This window comes from Saimiri boliviensis, chromosome 14, assembly GCF_048565385.1.
Source record: "Saimiri boliviensis isolate mSaiBol1 chromosome 14, mSaiBol1.pri, whole genome shotgun sequence".
NCBI lineage: Eukaryota > Metazoa > Chordata > Mammalia > Primates > Cebidae > Saimiri > Saimiri boliviensis.
The window spans coordinates 3,055,640-3,068,609 of record NC_133462.1 but is presented as its reverse complement, the minus strand read 5'-3'; the positions used below and the strand labels follow the sequence as shown (position 1 = coordinate 3,068,609).

The 12,970-nt window shown below is 43.8% G+C and overlaps 1 long non-coding RNA gene across 1 annotated transcript in view; it reads right to left on the bottom strand.

The window, feature by feature from the left end:
- Positions 1-10,908, bottom strand: part of LOC141581225 (uncharacterized) — a 36,916-nt gene extending 26,008 nt beyond the window's left edge. The window contains exon 1 of the long non-coding RNA XR_012513746.1: positions 10,768-10,908. This is a non-coding gene — a long non-coding RNA (uncharacterized LOC141581225). The remainder of the gene's footprint in view (positions 1-10,767) is intronic.
- Between the last annotated feature and the right edge of the window lie 2,062 nt (positions 10,909-12,970).

The window sequence follows — 12,970 nt, the reverse complement described above, 5'->3', positions numbered from 1 at the left end:
ATATAATTCATAAAGTTTTTATAATATATAATTTATATCTGAATATATATTTTGTATTTATAATTTGTATTTATAACTATATATTCACAAAATTCATAAAATTTTTATAATTTATATTTGTATATATAATTTGTATTTATAATGTATATTTATAAATATATAAATATAATTTAACAAATTATATAATTTATATAACAATTTTATAATTATATAAAATTACAAATATATAAACACATTTACATGTATTTCAACTATAAAAATATATATCATTAATATATTATATATAAATATATATATATATTTCAACTACAAAAAGAAGATAATTTTACTGTATACAACAACATGGATGAACCTCGAGGGCATTATGCTAAGTGGAATAGGTCAAACAGAGCAAGATAAATACTGTATGATCTCACGTGGAATCTAAAAAATTATCAACTCATGACAACAGGGAGTAGAATTAGAATGGTGGCTGCTGGCAGAAGATATAAATGTATGAACAAAACAAAATCCAGAACAGACCCTTAAAGGTTGAATAAGTCAGTGGCTAAATTCTATTCACCATCTACACAAGTCTGCCAAGTTCTGGTTTTTTTAAAGGAACAAAGATTGTCCTTTCTCTAGTCTAAGTATTGGAAACCTAAGTCCTGGCTACTGCTGCCAGCGCTGAGCTCTCAGCGTCCAAAGCTCATACAACATGTCTGTCATGGAGCTGGCCTCAGGTAACACTTGCTGAATTAACAAGCACCTCATTAGCTAGAGACGTTACTGTCTCTTATCTTCTATTTATGGAAATCTGAAGAGTAAATTAAATTCCGTAAGCTTTAACTAGCCCCTCCTTCATTAGATTTTCTTCCAGCTTCCAGCTGCTTCCAGGGACTACTGAGGTCTACAGTGAGATCCACCTCCAAGGGGCTTATATTGAGGAGGCCCCACTCACCTTATTCACAGCTGGCTTCTTCTCTTTAATCCAATTAGATTTTGGGTTCATTCCATCATAAGTGAGTTTTTTTTTTTTTTTTTGTATTTTTAGTAGAGGTGGGGTTCCACCATGTTGACCAGGATGGTCTCGATCTCTTGACCTTGTGATCCACCCACCACAGCCTCCCAAAGTGCTGGGATTACAGGCTTGAGCCACCGCGCCCGGCATAAGTGAGTTTTTAATTGCTGCTATAGGGTTTTTACTACAAGGAAAAAAGGTAATTGTATCTTGAGAGTATTCTTTTTAAAATTAATATAAACAAAATGTTGCCATATTATCATTATAGATCAAATCTGAAATATGAGGTCTATTGACAAGATTTGGAATCAGGATTCATTAAAATTTAAAAAAATTGGGCATCCTTCATCCTTCTAAAATACATAGGCCTACTTTCAAATAGTTTATTATCATGAAAGTAAAATCTCCTCCATAATTACAGTTTGTAGTCATAAAAGTAAAAGTAAACTTTCAATCAGGGAAGTCAGTTATATGGATTCAGACGTCTTTACTAAAATTGCACTGATTATACCACATACTTTTTTGTCTTTCATAAATTATTTTTATAATAACCTTATCAGGACAACACAAACCATTTACAATATATTTGAACTTTTTTGTACTTTTTTTTTCTTTTATTTTAGGTTCAAGGGGTACATGTACAGTTTTGTTACATGAATAAATTTTGTGTTGCAGGGGTTTGGTGTACAGTGTATTTCATTGCCAAGGTAATGAGGATACTACCTGACAGTTTTTCAGTCCTCACCCACCTCCCACTCTCTACCTTCGAATAGGCCCCAGGGTCTATTGTCCCCCTCTTTGGGTCCATGTATACTCAATGCTTTGCTCTCACTTATAAGTGATAACATGTGGTATTTGCTTTTCTGTTCCTGCATTAATTTGCTTAGGATAATGGCCTCCATCACCACCCATGATGCCACAAAGGAAATGATTTCATTCTTTTTTTTTTTTTTTTTTTTTTTTGAGACGGAGTTTCACTCTTGTTACCCAGGCTGGAGTGCAATGGCGCGATCTCGGCTCACCACAACTTCGGCCTCCTGGGTTCAGGCAATTCTCCTGCCTCAGCCTCCTGAGTAGCTGGGATTACAGGCACGCGCCACCATGCCCAGCTAATTTTTTGTATTTTTAGTAGAGACGAAGTTTCACCATGTTGACCAGGATGGTCTCGATCTCTTGACCTCGTGATCCATCCGCCTTGGCCTCCCAAAGTGCTGGGATTACAGGCTTGAGCCACCGCACCCGGCCCAATTTCATTCTTTTTATGGCTGCATAGTATTCCATGATGTGTATGTACCATATTGTCTTTATGTAGTCCACCACTGATGAACATTTAGGTTGATTCCATTTTTTGCTATTGTAAATAGTGCAGTGATAAATGTATGTGTGCATGTGTCTTTATGGAGAACGACTTATATTCTATCTACTGGATATATACATAGTAATGGGATTGCTGGGTCAAATGGTACTTCTATTTTAAGTGCTTTGAGAAATCTGCAAATTGCATACTTTTTTCTTCACAAAGCTATATTTCTCAACACTGTGAGGATTCCTCTTTATAAATTTGGTAAAGGAATCTCAAAACTCTTGCCTGATAGCCATTAAAGTCCTTTTTTGTTACAGTATCCCAAATAAAAATATTTTAAGAATTTAGATGAGTCACAAATTAATAGGATTTGAGAAGTGAGAATGCAAAATCAGGTGACTGCAAGTAGGCATGGGAGAAATTTGATTACTTTCAGGTAATTAAATTCTATAGTCTTTCATTGAATCATTTTTACAGTGCACGTTTGTTGGCTTTTACTGACTGGTCTTATCATTCCGTATCTAAAGCCAAAGCCCAGTCCCAGCTCTCAATTCCTTCTGTCTCATGAAGTCAAACTGGTTCACAATTTACCGTGGCCTATTTTGATGCAGAGGGGAACTGTGCAAAGGGCCTGAAGTGGGTCAGTGCAGGTGTGACGAGGAACAGTACAGGAGGACATTCTCAGGATGGCTCAGCCATGAAACGCTCATCAACTGCAAAGGCCACATGGTAGATTTAAAATGGAGACACGTGGCCTATACCAGCCTGATGAGGTCATCAAGGTGAGCATCCTCAACTCTAGGGTAGGTAGACAGAATGTGGACCTTAGTGCAAGGCACTGAGAGGAGCTCAGCTTTGTTTCAGGTCCATTGCCTAAGGAAGCGTAAACTGATTCTGTTCTCAAAGATTCATCTGGCAGAGCAGGGAAGGGCCATTCTACAGAATGGTGAGGACATGGACGACAAAGAATGACAGAGGAAAAGTTTAGGATTGGAAAAGGAGGAAGCAGCATGACAATGAAATTTGGTGACTGAGCTGGAAACTTTGAAGAAGGCCTGTTGATTGAGCAACAGCGTGGTATTAACACTGGTTTTCTGAATAGAACAGAAGGTGAGTTTGGCATATAGGACAGTGTCTTTGTTATAGGGAAAATCACACTATAGAATGTAGCAGTGTGCACCATGTCTACTCACTATTCTCAAGTGGTTCACAAAAAGATTTGTGACCTTGGGATAATATACAGAGCAATGAGGTAATAGAACAAATGTAAAAATGGAGATAAATCACCTATAGCATGCCAGACCTCCAAAAATGCTAAAGGAGGTTCTTCATGCTGAAGGCAAATTATACCAGAGGGAAGCACATTTACAGCGAAGAATCATGACCAACAAAAAGGGCAACCATGTGGATACATGTCTAATCTGTACTTATAATTTTATTTTCTGTAAGACATGACTTGCTCATGACAGCAAGAAGTCATAGCATTTGCTGGGCACGGTGGCTCATGCCTGTAATCCCAGCACTTTGGGAGGCCGAGGTGGGAGGATCATGAGGTCAGGAGTTTAAGACCAGCCTGGCCAACATGGTGAAACCCATCTCTACTAAAAATACAAAAATTAGCCGGGCGTGGTGGTGGGCACCTGTAATCCCAGCTACTGGGGAGGTTGAGGCAGGAGAATCACTTGAACCCAGGAGGGGGAAGTTGCAGTGAGCTGAGACTGTGCCACTGCACTGCTGCCTGGGTGACAGAGCCAGACACTATCTTTAAAAAAAGAAAAAAAAGAAAAAAAACTCCTCGCGTTTATTGTGGGTTATAACACATATAGAATTAAAATATACAAAACAAAATATAGCACGTTACATATATAGATTTATCTATTTATTATTTAGTTTTGAGACAGGGCCTCACTCTGTTGCTCAGGCGGGAGCGCAGTTGTGTGATCATGGCTCACTGCAGCCTCAACCTCCCTCAGCTCAGTGATCCTCCTACCTCAGCCTCCTGAGTAGCTGGGACTGCAGGTGATCACCACCACACCCAGGTAATTTTTGTATTTTCTTTGTAGAGATGGGGTTTTGCCACATTGCCTAGGCTAGTCTCCAACTCCTGAGTTCAAGATCTGCCCACCTTGGCTTCCCAAAGTGCTGGAATTATAGTTGTGAGCCACTGCACTCATCCTGAGCATACATAGATTTATATTATTTTAAGGTTTGTTCATAGATATTCTGTGAAACAATCAACAGTAGTTTTGACTAGAATATAACACTTTAGAAATCCACAGTAAATGGCTATAGCAACCACAAAAGAAAGTTATACCTTAACACCATTAATTTAAAAATGAAATATTAAAAATACCAGACTGTCCCAAAAGAAGGCAAAAGAAAATACAAACAGGAAAAACAGCAGAATGAACAAACAGAAAACAGAGCCTCCAGCTTCAGTTTTCAACGGCAGAAAGTAAAAGCCCCTAAAAAACAAGTTCACGGATGGAAGCTTCCATACCCTTCTTAATATGACTTCATCCATCCAAGCAAAATTTCCTGAAGGCTGGCTGTGTAAGGAAACTTCCTGGTTTTGAGGAGAAGTGATCCGTTAGACAACACCGTTTCCCTGTTTAGCACTCTAGCATTTGGAGAAATGTAAGTGAAATCAAACACAAAATAACATAGGAAAAATATTTTCCAACTTTGAGGTATCTTATGATCCTCTGTGAAATAAAATCTCTCCCTGCTCTGGAGTAAAATTAATGTGGACCAATTCATGATTGTATACCAGTACATGGCAGGCATTAACTATATTCACACTGAGATCAAGTTGATTAAAATTCTTTAATACTTCTTTAGAAAAGAGATTTCTTTTAGACTGTTCCACTGGCTGAAGAGCAACTCATTTCCTCAAAATGTCATGCATCTGCTTTGAGCTCATAATTTAATCTACGGACAGTGTGATTCCCCAGCGTGGCACCAATATCAAATTGACCAGCTAAGGTCATTGTGGTGATCATCTACAAACTCAGTCCTCAATACACGGTTTCTGAAAAGAGTATTTGTGGCTAGTATTGAATCTATCTTTTATACCTTTACCTTCTCTACAGTGATTCTCACCAATTCAAGAGCAGAAATTCAAAGGCCTAGGATCCCTAAAGATCAAAAGGAAGGGGAAACAGTGGGGAAACTTGTCGAAATACCAGAAATAAGCATCAACCATAGATGAAAACCCTCAAAGGCAATGATATAAAAAGCACAAACAGATTGCACAATGTAAATGACAAAGGTGACCATCAGCATTAGGACGGTGTGAGGCTCTGGTCTCCAGGGAGCATTTGTTGTAGTTTCCAGCGGTGTGAATATGCTGTAGTCTCTGGTGGTGTCTCTGCAAGAAAAGTACCATGGAGCCACTGGTCCAGACCATCAGGCAAATAAACATCGCATCATGGGTGGACCTCAAGGAGACCATGCCCACGGTGGGACTCGAGGAGGAGGAGGACCACCTGCCTTCACAATCGGTACTGCTGTGTGTGTCCTGGGGACCAGTGACTTTCATGGGAATATAGATACAATTTAAGACACCAAACACCCAGAAAGGGCCGCAGGAAGGAGCAGTGCCTTGGGGGTTCTTCTAAGCACCACCCTCCCTGGACTCCCAGGACTAACAGTGAGTTACCGATAGGTGCTCAGGACACAGGTGCAGCTCAGGGTGGCGCTGAGAGCCACCAGGAGGATGAAATAAACACATTTACACCCAAGACTGGACAGGGATTTCCTTGGCATGAAAGTAGCCATCACATGGGGAATCCCAGTGGGAAGAAGAACCATGAAGTTGGCCACAGCCGAGTGGGTGAGAATTACACGGGTGGGCTGCAGCGTGTGGCCGAGCAAGATTGGCGAAACGTAATGGAGGGACAGAATGACACTGGCCAGAGTCCCAATTCCGATCTGGAAATTAGAAAGACGGTTTTCACGGCCACTTTCCCTGGTGTTCTGAGGACACTGTTCCAAAAAGTCATGGAGAGGACTTGTGAGTGGCCTGGAGTGACGAGCTGCCTGTACCAGCAGTGACAACAAAGTTCTTTTTCTTTATCTGACTGGTAAAAAGATGCTGGGCTTTTTGTTTTCCTGAAAATAGAGACACTGTCATATTCCGCAAGAGGGGCTCCATCTGGAGATTATACCACTGAAGCCAATTACATTTCACAATTAGAATTTTGTATTTGTTGCTATTTACTTCTATAATTTGGCACCTAACCAGAAGGCGAATTTAGGAACCATATCTGTTGTTCAATAATATGACAATGTAAGTTTTCAATACACATGTACTTTGTAAATATGTATTGAATAAGCGAAAGCTGAGACAAGAACGCACTGTCCTGTTAGAATTCACGATTGTTCTGCCTGCCTTAAGAGTGCATTACAAGTAAAAATCAAGAATTCAAGTTAATATTCTAATGACAAAAGTATCTGCCTAAAGAAAATAGTTCTCAGCAAACTAGCACAAGAACAGAAAACCAAGCACCGCATGTTCTCACTCATGAGTGGGAGCTGAACAATGAGAATACATGGACACAGGGAGGGGAACATCACACACTGGGGGCTGTCGGAGGGTGGGGGGTTAGGGGAGGGACAGCATTAGGAGAAATACCTAACATAGATGACCGGGTGATGGATGCAGCCAACCACCATGTCACATGTATAGCTATGTAGCAAACCTCCATGTTCTGCACATGTACCCCAGAACTTAAAGTATAATTAAATAGCCAGAAAATCAACTGTCAGCTTTTGCGAACTTTTCAAATTAAGTATAGTGACAGAACCACAAGAACAAAACCTTAAAAAAGTCAATAGTCCTCTGAAGACACAGATAATCCTTAAATGTGTTTAGACATTTGAGTGTAGAAAAAAATCACCAGGGGGCAAGAATTGTAGTTGTTACAGTATTCTAGATATTAACTTGGAATGGTGAGAGGTGAGATCCTAGAGCACTTTTCCTGAGTGGTCTCCAGCCATCCTTGGTCCACCCCAACTACTAATTAAATCACATGACAATTAGACGCACTGCACAGATTATTTTAAAATGTACTTTTTGAGTAAATGCCTGTATGTTGTCCGACTATTGGCTTCTAAAATTTTCAAAGGACAATCAGGCTGAGTGCCTGAGCTCGAATTCCCCAGAACGCACTGGGGTGTGACATTAAAGCCAAGTTTGACCTGAACCCTTAGGAGCAGGAGCATGTACAGGTCACATTTGTCAGGCTTCCAAATTAGCCACCTGGGGAAGGTCTTAAGATGGGTGGCCTATGTCCCATCCCTGAGCAAATAATCTTCTAATGAGTCCTCAAATCTTACTGTGAGTTGCTTCAACTATCGACATGCTGATTAACATGTTACCTACTGACATCAAAAAGGCAGTGACTTGTCTCTGAATTGTAACGTTCTGCTGATTTATTTGTAAATCATTTTTTACTGTCTTGCACACAGAACATTCTCGCCTGTAAGCTGTAGTCTGTAGCCAATGACTGTAACCTCTGTACCGTGCCCTCCAATGAAGAAGGATGACTGCTACGAGTACCCCCCGCGTCCCCCTTGCAGCAGACTCTGAACCACGGCCAACTTTGCTGCTGTGTCTTCCCAGGTCCATTCTCACACTTCTTTTCCAGTAAACTGTTATCAGATTACTTCTGCCTCAACAGCCTTAATTTCAGTCACTATTTAAAAAGCTCTCTGAGGTAAGGCACAAAGATGGACATATTCTGGTCAAAAAATTAAGGTCTTTCAGAGGCAATAATCTTAGTGATTACTGTAGGATCCAGGAGTCATTTGCATGCGCACAAGTGGGAAATGAGCTCTATGCCAAAGTCCAGAGTTGACAGGAGTCTGCCCTCCTCAGGAATATCAGGACCATCTTATGAAACCACCAAGAGGGTGGTGCACGAAGGGGCACAGTGAGTAGCTAGTTTATTACTGTCAACTTTGGATTCACAGGATCTGAGTCCAGTCCTGACACCCTGCTTGCTCTCTGCTGCTGAGACGTTGGATCTTGCTTTTGAGCTGGCAAAACCTGTTTCCTTATATATTAAGGGGCTAAAAAAAGATCTAAGGCAGAAGACTAGTTTGTTAGGATTCCAGCCTCTGGGGCCAGACGGCTCTCAGTTAGTGTCAAAGCACCCACTTAGTAGCTTAGGACAACCTGTGTTAGTCTACTCACTCTGTGCCTCTGTTTTCTCATTTTAAAAATTAAAATGCTCATATTTAAAATATAAATTAAAAATTAAATGCTCAAATTAAAAATACAGGTCATAAAAACGGTCTGAACAACGACACTGCTTTCATGTGGACCGTGGATCACCAACGGCTGCGACAATGGAAATTCTCCTTTAGTACAGGAGAAACTGGTTATTACAGATATTTTTGTCCTCGAAGCCTTCTTAGAAAATAGTTTTTCTCATTAATTTTTAATTTTTGTCTTCTCCCTCTTACTGCCATGGGCTCTGCTTTTAAACATTCACTAGGAGAGATTATGGAAAATATGAATCACATACATGCACAATATAGAAAAAACACAGAAAAATAACCCAGAAACTCTCTGGAGCAATCTTAGGACAACTGCAGCAAACCGGAGTGTGACTGAAGAAGGTAAAACAGCCTCAGTATGTTGTAGTTTGATTCGCTCTGTATTTCCGTGCGTGTCATACCAGCTCTCATTTTATGCTTCAGATTTTTAGAACTTGAATCCACACCCAGCACATCACCTTGCCCACTTGGACACACAGGCAACACAACTTGTCAGTCTCAGCTGGGGAGGCGCTCAACGCCTCTGGAAATCCAAGGCTTGCCTCAGACTCCAGGAGGAGAGCTCATCCCTCTTTCTCTCATTGACAACCAGGACACAGGGATTTGCAGGGTTCCCTCAATGCTACTTCCCGTTTCCAAAATCACGGTGACACCTCAAATCCTTTCACAATGAACATCTCCATATGACCTGGAGTCTGATCTTTCCTACAAAGTTAAATACCACAACGGCTGCTACACCTGCGCCCCATCTCTTTAGACTAGTAAATAAGCCACATGAAGGCACTGTTTCTCTCCCCAGAAGATGCTGGCCCTCCCATGCAGGGAGATTACAGTTTGCTTCTCAAGACACCCAAAGAGCCCGAATTTCTCGTGTCTGGTATTGGACTACCAGACTCTGAGTAGCAGATGTTCCCCGTTTTCTGAAGGACTTGCACTAGGAAGAAGACATCTAAGTCGTACACACAGGGATAAAGGGAAAGCTTGAAACAGGAAATACAGGCTCAGGATAGCTGACGAGGTCCAGCTGGGGCCCTCTTCCACGGAGAGGGTCCAAAATACGCAGTAGATATTGACACTTTAAATCGATGGTCTGAGAAGGAACACCATAATTCAACAGAGGCCGTGGGAGACTGAGGGTGCAGAAACGGGGAGGCAGTCACGCCTGCTCAGACCGGATCCCTAGGAGCTAGGAGAGGCCCCCAGGCCTCGACCCGTGGGAGGAAAAAGTGAGAGACCCTCAAGGCTCCACTTTCCCACCATGGACCTTGACAATCGTAGGGACAGGAGGGCTCTCAACCCTGCAGGCCTCCCGACCGGCATAGGGAGCTGCCTCGAGGCCACCGAAGCACTGCAGGAACTCACGTGGAGCCCCACGGGCTTCCCAGAGTGGCCAGGGGCTGCAGGGCGCCATTCTGGATATCCCTCCCCCAAGGCTCTGCGTCCTGCCCCGAGGCCGCCACTGCCCACTGCAGGCCGGGAAGGCGAGAGGAGGCTGGGTGCTCTCCTGTGCCCCAGCGGCAGGTGCCACCACTGCTGCTGTAGCTGCTGCAGAACCGAGAAGCAATCACACCACGCGCCCCACACCTGCCAGCCTCTCCTGCGGCCGTCGGCCCGGCGGTTCCTATGGAGAGGGGCCTGCCCTTCCCAGTGGCAGGTCCACAGCTCAGCCAGCGCGAGTCTAGGGAGCCCGAGGACACGTCCCCCGGCCTGACCCCATCCCCCTAGGACTCCAGCTCGCCGTCCAGGTCCCGCAGCACGGGGACGAGACTGAGGATCTGACTGGAGCAGAAGGGGAGCCCCAGGGCTCAGATCTGAGAGGAGGGCGCAGCGTGGAGCTGGGAGCCCTTCCGTCCCGGAATCTGACCTGGAAGACAGTGGCCTGGGAGCCCCCGTGTCCGCCCCAGGCAGGGAGCGTGGCGCAGCTTCAGGAGCTGCACGCAGATGCTGGGGCTGGCTCGGCTGTCTGCTGCCAGGCCGGACCCCCGAGGGACGCCCACCCAGTCCGGGCCGGGGGCGAGCCGGCGGGTCCCACCAACAGCAGCGGGGCCGGGGGGTGCGGCTGCCCTCTGCCCTCTGCCCTCTGCCCTCTGCCCTCTGCGGCGCTCTGGGGTAGGGAACAGGCCCCACCCTTCCCTGGAAAAGTGTCCCAGGGCCCTGGGACCGCCGGGGGAGCACTCACCGCCTGGCTGTCAGACGTGAAGCAAGGGACCCCGAGAGCTCCACGCGCTGCCCTGCGCCTGGGACATCCGGGGCTTCTCCGGAGTCAAAAACGCCAAGCGCGAATCCCACAGCCACCGCCGAGCTGCCTCCTGCCAGCGCCTCCTGCCGGCCTGGAGGTCAAGCTGCCCGGCCCCCTTTCTGCAGGAGCCGAGGCCACTGCTCGGTGCTAGGTCAGCCCCTATGCACGAGCGCCTCCTGCTGGCCTGGAGGTCAGGCTGCCCGGCCCCCTTTCTGCAGGAGCCGAGGCAGTTGCAGGATGCTGGGTCAGCTCCTAGTCACAAGCTTCACCTGCTGTCGGGGAGGTCAACCTGCCCGGCCCCTTTCTGCAGAAGTCGAGGCAATTGCCGCGTGCTACGTCAGCTCCTATGCACAAGCTCCACCTGCTGACTGAGAGGTCAACGTGCCTGGCCCCTTTTACGGGGTTGGCTACAATTGTATGCTGCTAGATCAGCTTCTACCCATAAGCTTCACCTGCTGTCTGGGAGATCAACCTGCCCGGCCCCTTTCTGCCGAAGTCGAGGCAATTGCCGCGTGCTAAGTCAGCGCCTATGCACAAGCTCCACCTGCTAACTGAGAGGTCAACGTGCCTGGCCCCTTTTATGAGGTTGGATACAATTGTATGGTGCTAGGTCAGCTCCTACCCGTAAGTTTCACCTGCTGTCTGGGAAGTCAACCTGCCTGGCCCCTTTCTACAGAAGTCAAGGCCATTGCACGGTGCCAGGTCAGCTCCTACGCGCAAGCTTCACCTGCTGGCTGGCAAGTGGAATTGCACAAACCTCTCAAACACCTCCTGACAGTTCAATGGGACAGGAGAGAAGCTTCCAGAGAGCTCCACCTTTTCAGTCCTGCAGCAAGCAGTGAGCCTGCTCACATGCCCAGTACAACCTATGCATAATCAGCATCGGAGAAAACCACCACACCAAGCCTGTCCATAACCAAGGAATTCACACGGAGCCTGTGCCTGAAAGCACTCAGAAGTGAAGGCAGAGGGCCCCACCCAACATGCACTAGTCACACCCTCGAGGTGAGGGGAACGTTCCATCCCTAAGAATGCAAATTCAAAACTAAGAAGTGATGGCTTCTCCAGATGAGAAGAAACTGGTGTGAGAATCCTGGCAGGGTGGGAAAATATTGTTATGACCTGATTGCTAACCCAACATCAAGTGGAACCAGAATTAATTACATGAGACTAAACTAACAGATAACTAAAATATTCTTACACTATTTTATTATATATCATGGCTCACTATTTTTATGTTTTGTCTTCCAGACGCAAGAAAATTCTATTTTGAGCTATTTATAGCTTACAACAACTGGGTAAAGTATATATTTGTGGGCAAAATGGAAATATTTATCTTTCCATTTGATTTCTCTAGTATTTGGAAATCATTTGTGAGTATTCTTATGGGAAAATAGTTATGTGCATAAGTTTAATAAGAATCTGTTTTTTACCACCACACAATTAGATACACGGATTATTTTACCAAGGCTTTTAATGAATGGAATGGCATATTTTCAATTATAACCAGACTGCTTTGAGGAATGGAGGTTAACTTTACAGAGATGATAAAATGTCTCTTAGAAAGACTGGCCTGATACCTTGTATACACGATTTCCTTGCAAGGTTTATGACTTTGCAGTAATTAAAGAATGTTACTTTCAGACAGGCACAGGAAAAACAAGGTATTTTGGGACCTCAAGAAGAGAGAAATTCATCCAGTTCATACAGGTATTACAGACAGAGTCTGATGGCAAATCTTTGGGTTGGCTTCCTAGCCTTGTGACATTTGAAATGGTAATCTGGATTCCTTATGGAAAAATTCCAGAAAAGCCAACTTGGAAAGACACTATGTGGTCATTTACTATTCTTGTTGCACTTTGTACAAGTAAGCAGGATAAGTATAATACTAAAACATATTTTGCAAATAAATTTGTTCTGTGAAGATTTATAGTAAATCTTTACTAAAAATGAAGTTTAGTAAAAATGAAGACATGGAAAAAGAAAACCTTTTTTTCAGAAGACATCTATAGTACATCTGTTATCAGATCATCCATTATTTCTACAATTTTATTTTTCTACAATTTGAACTAAATCCTAAATTATTTTCTTGCTACAACAAATCCCTAAAAAATGAATGAGTCTTAATTTTCTTCATGATGTC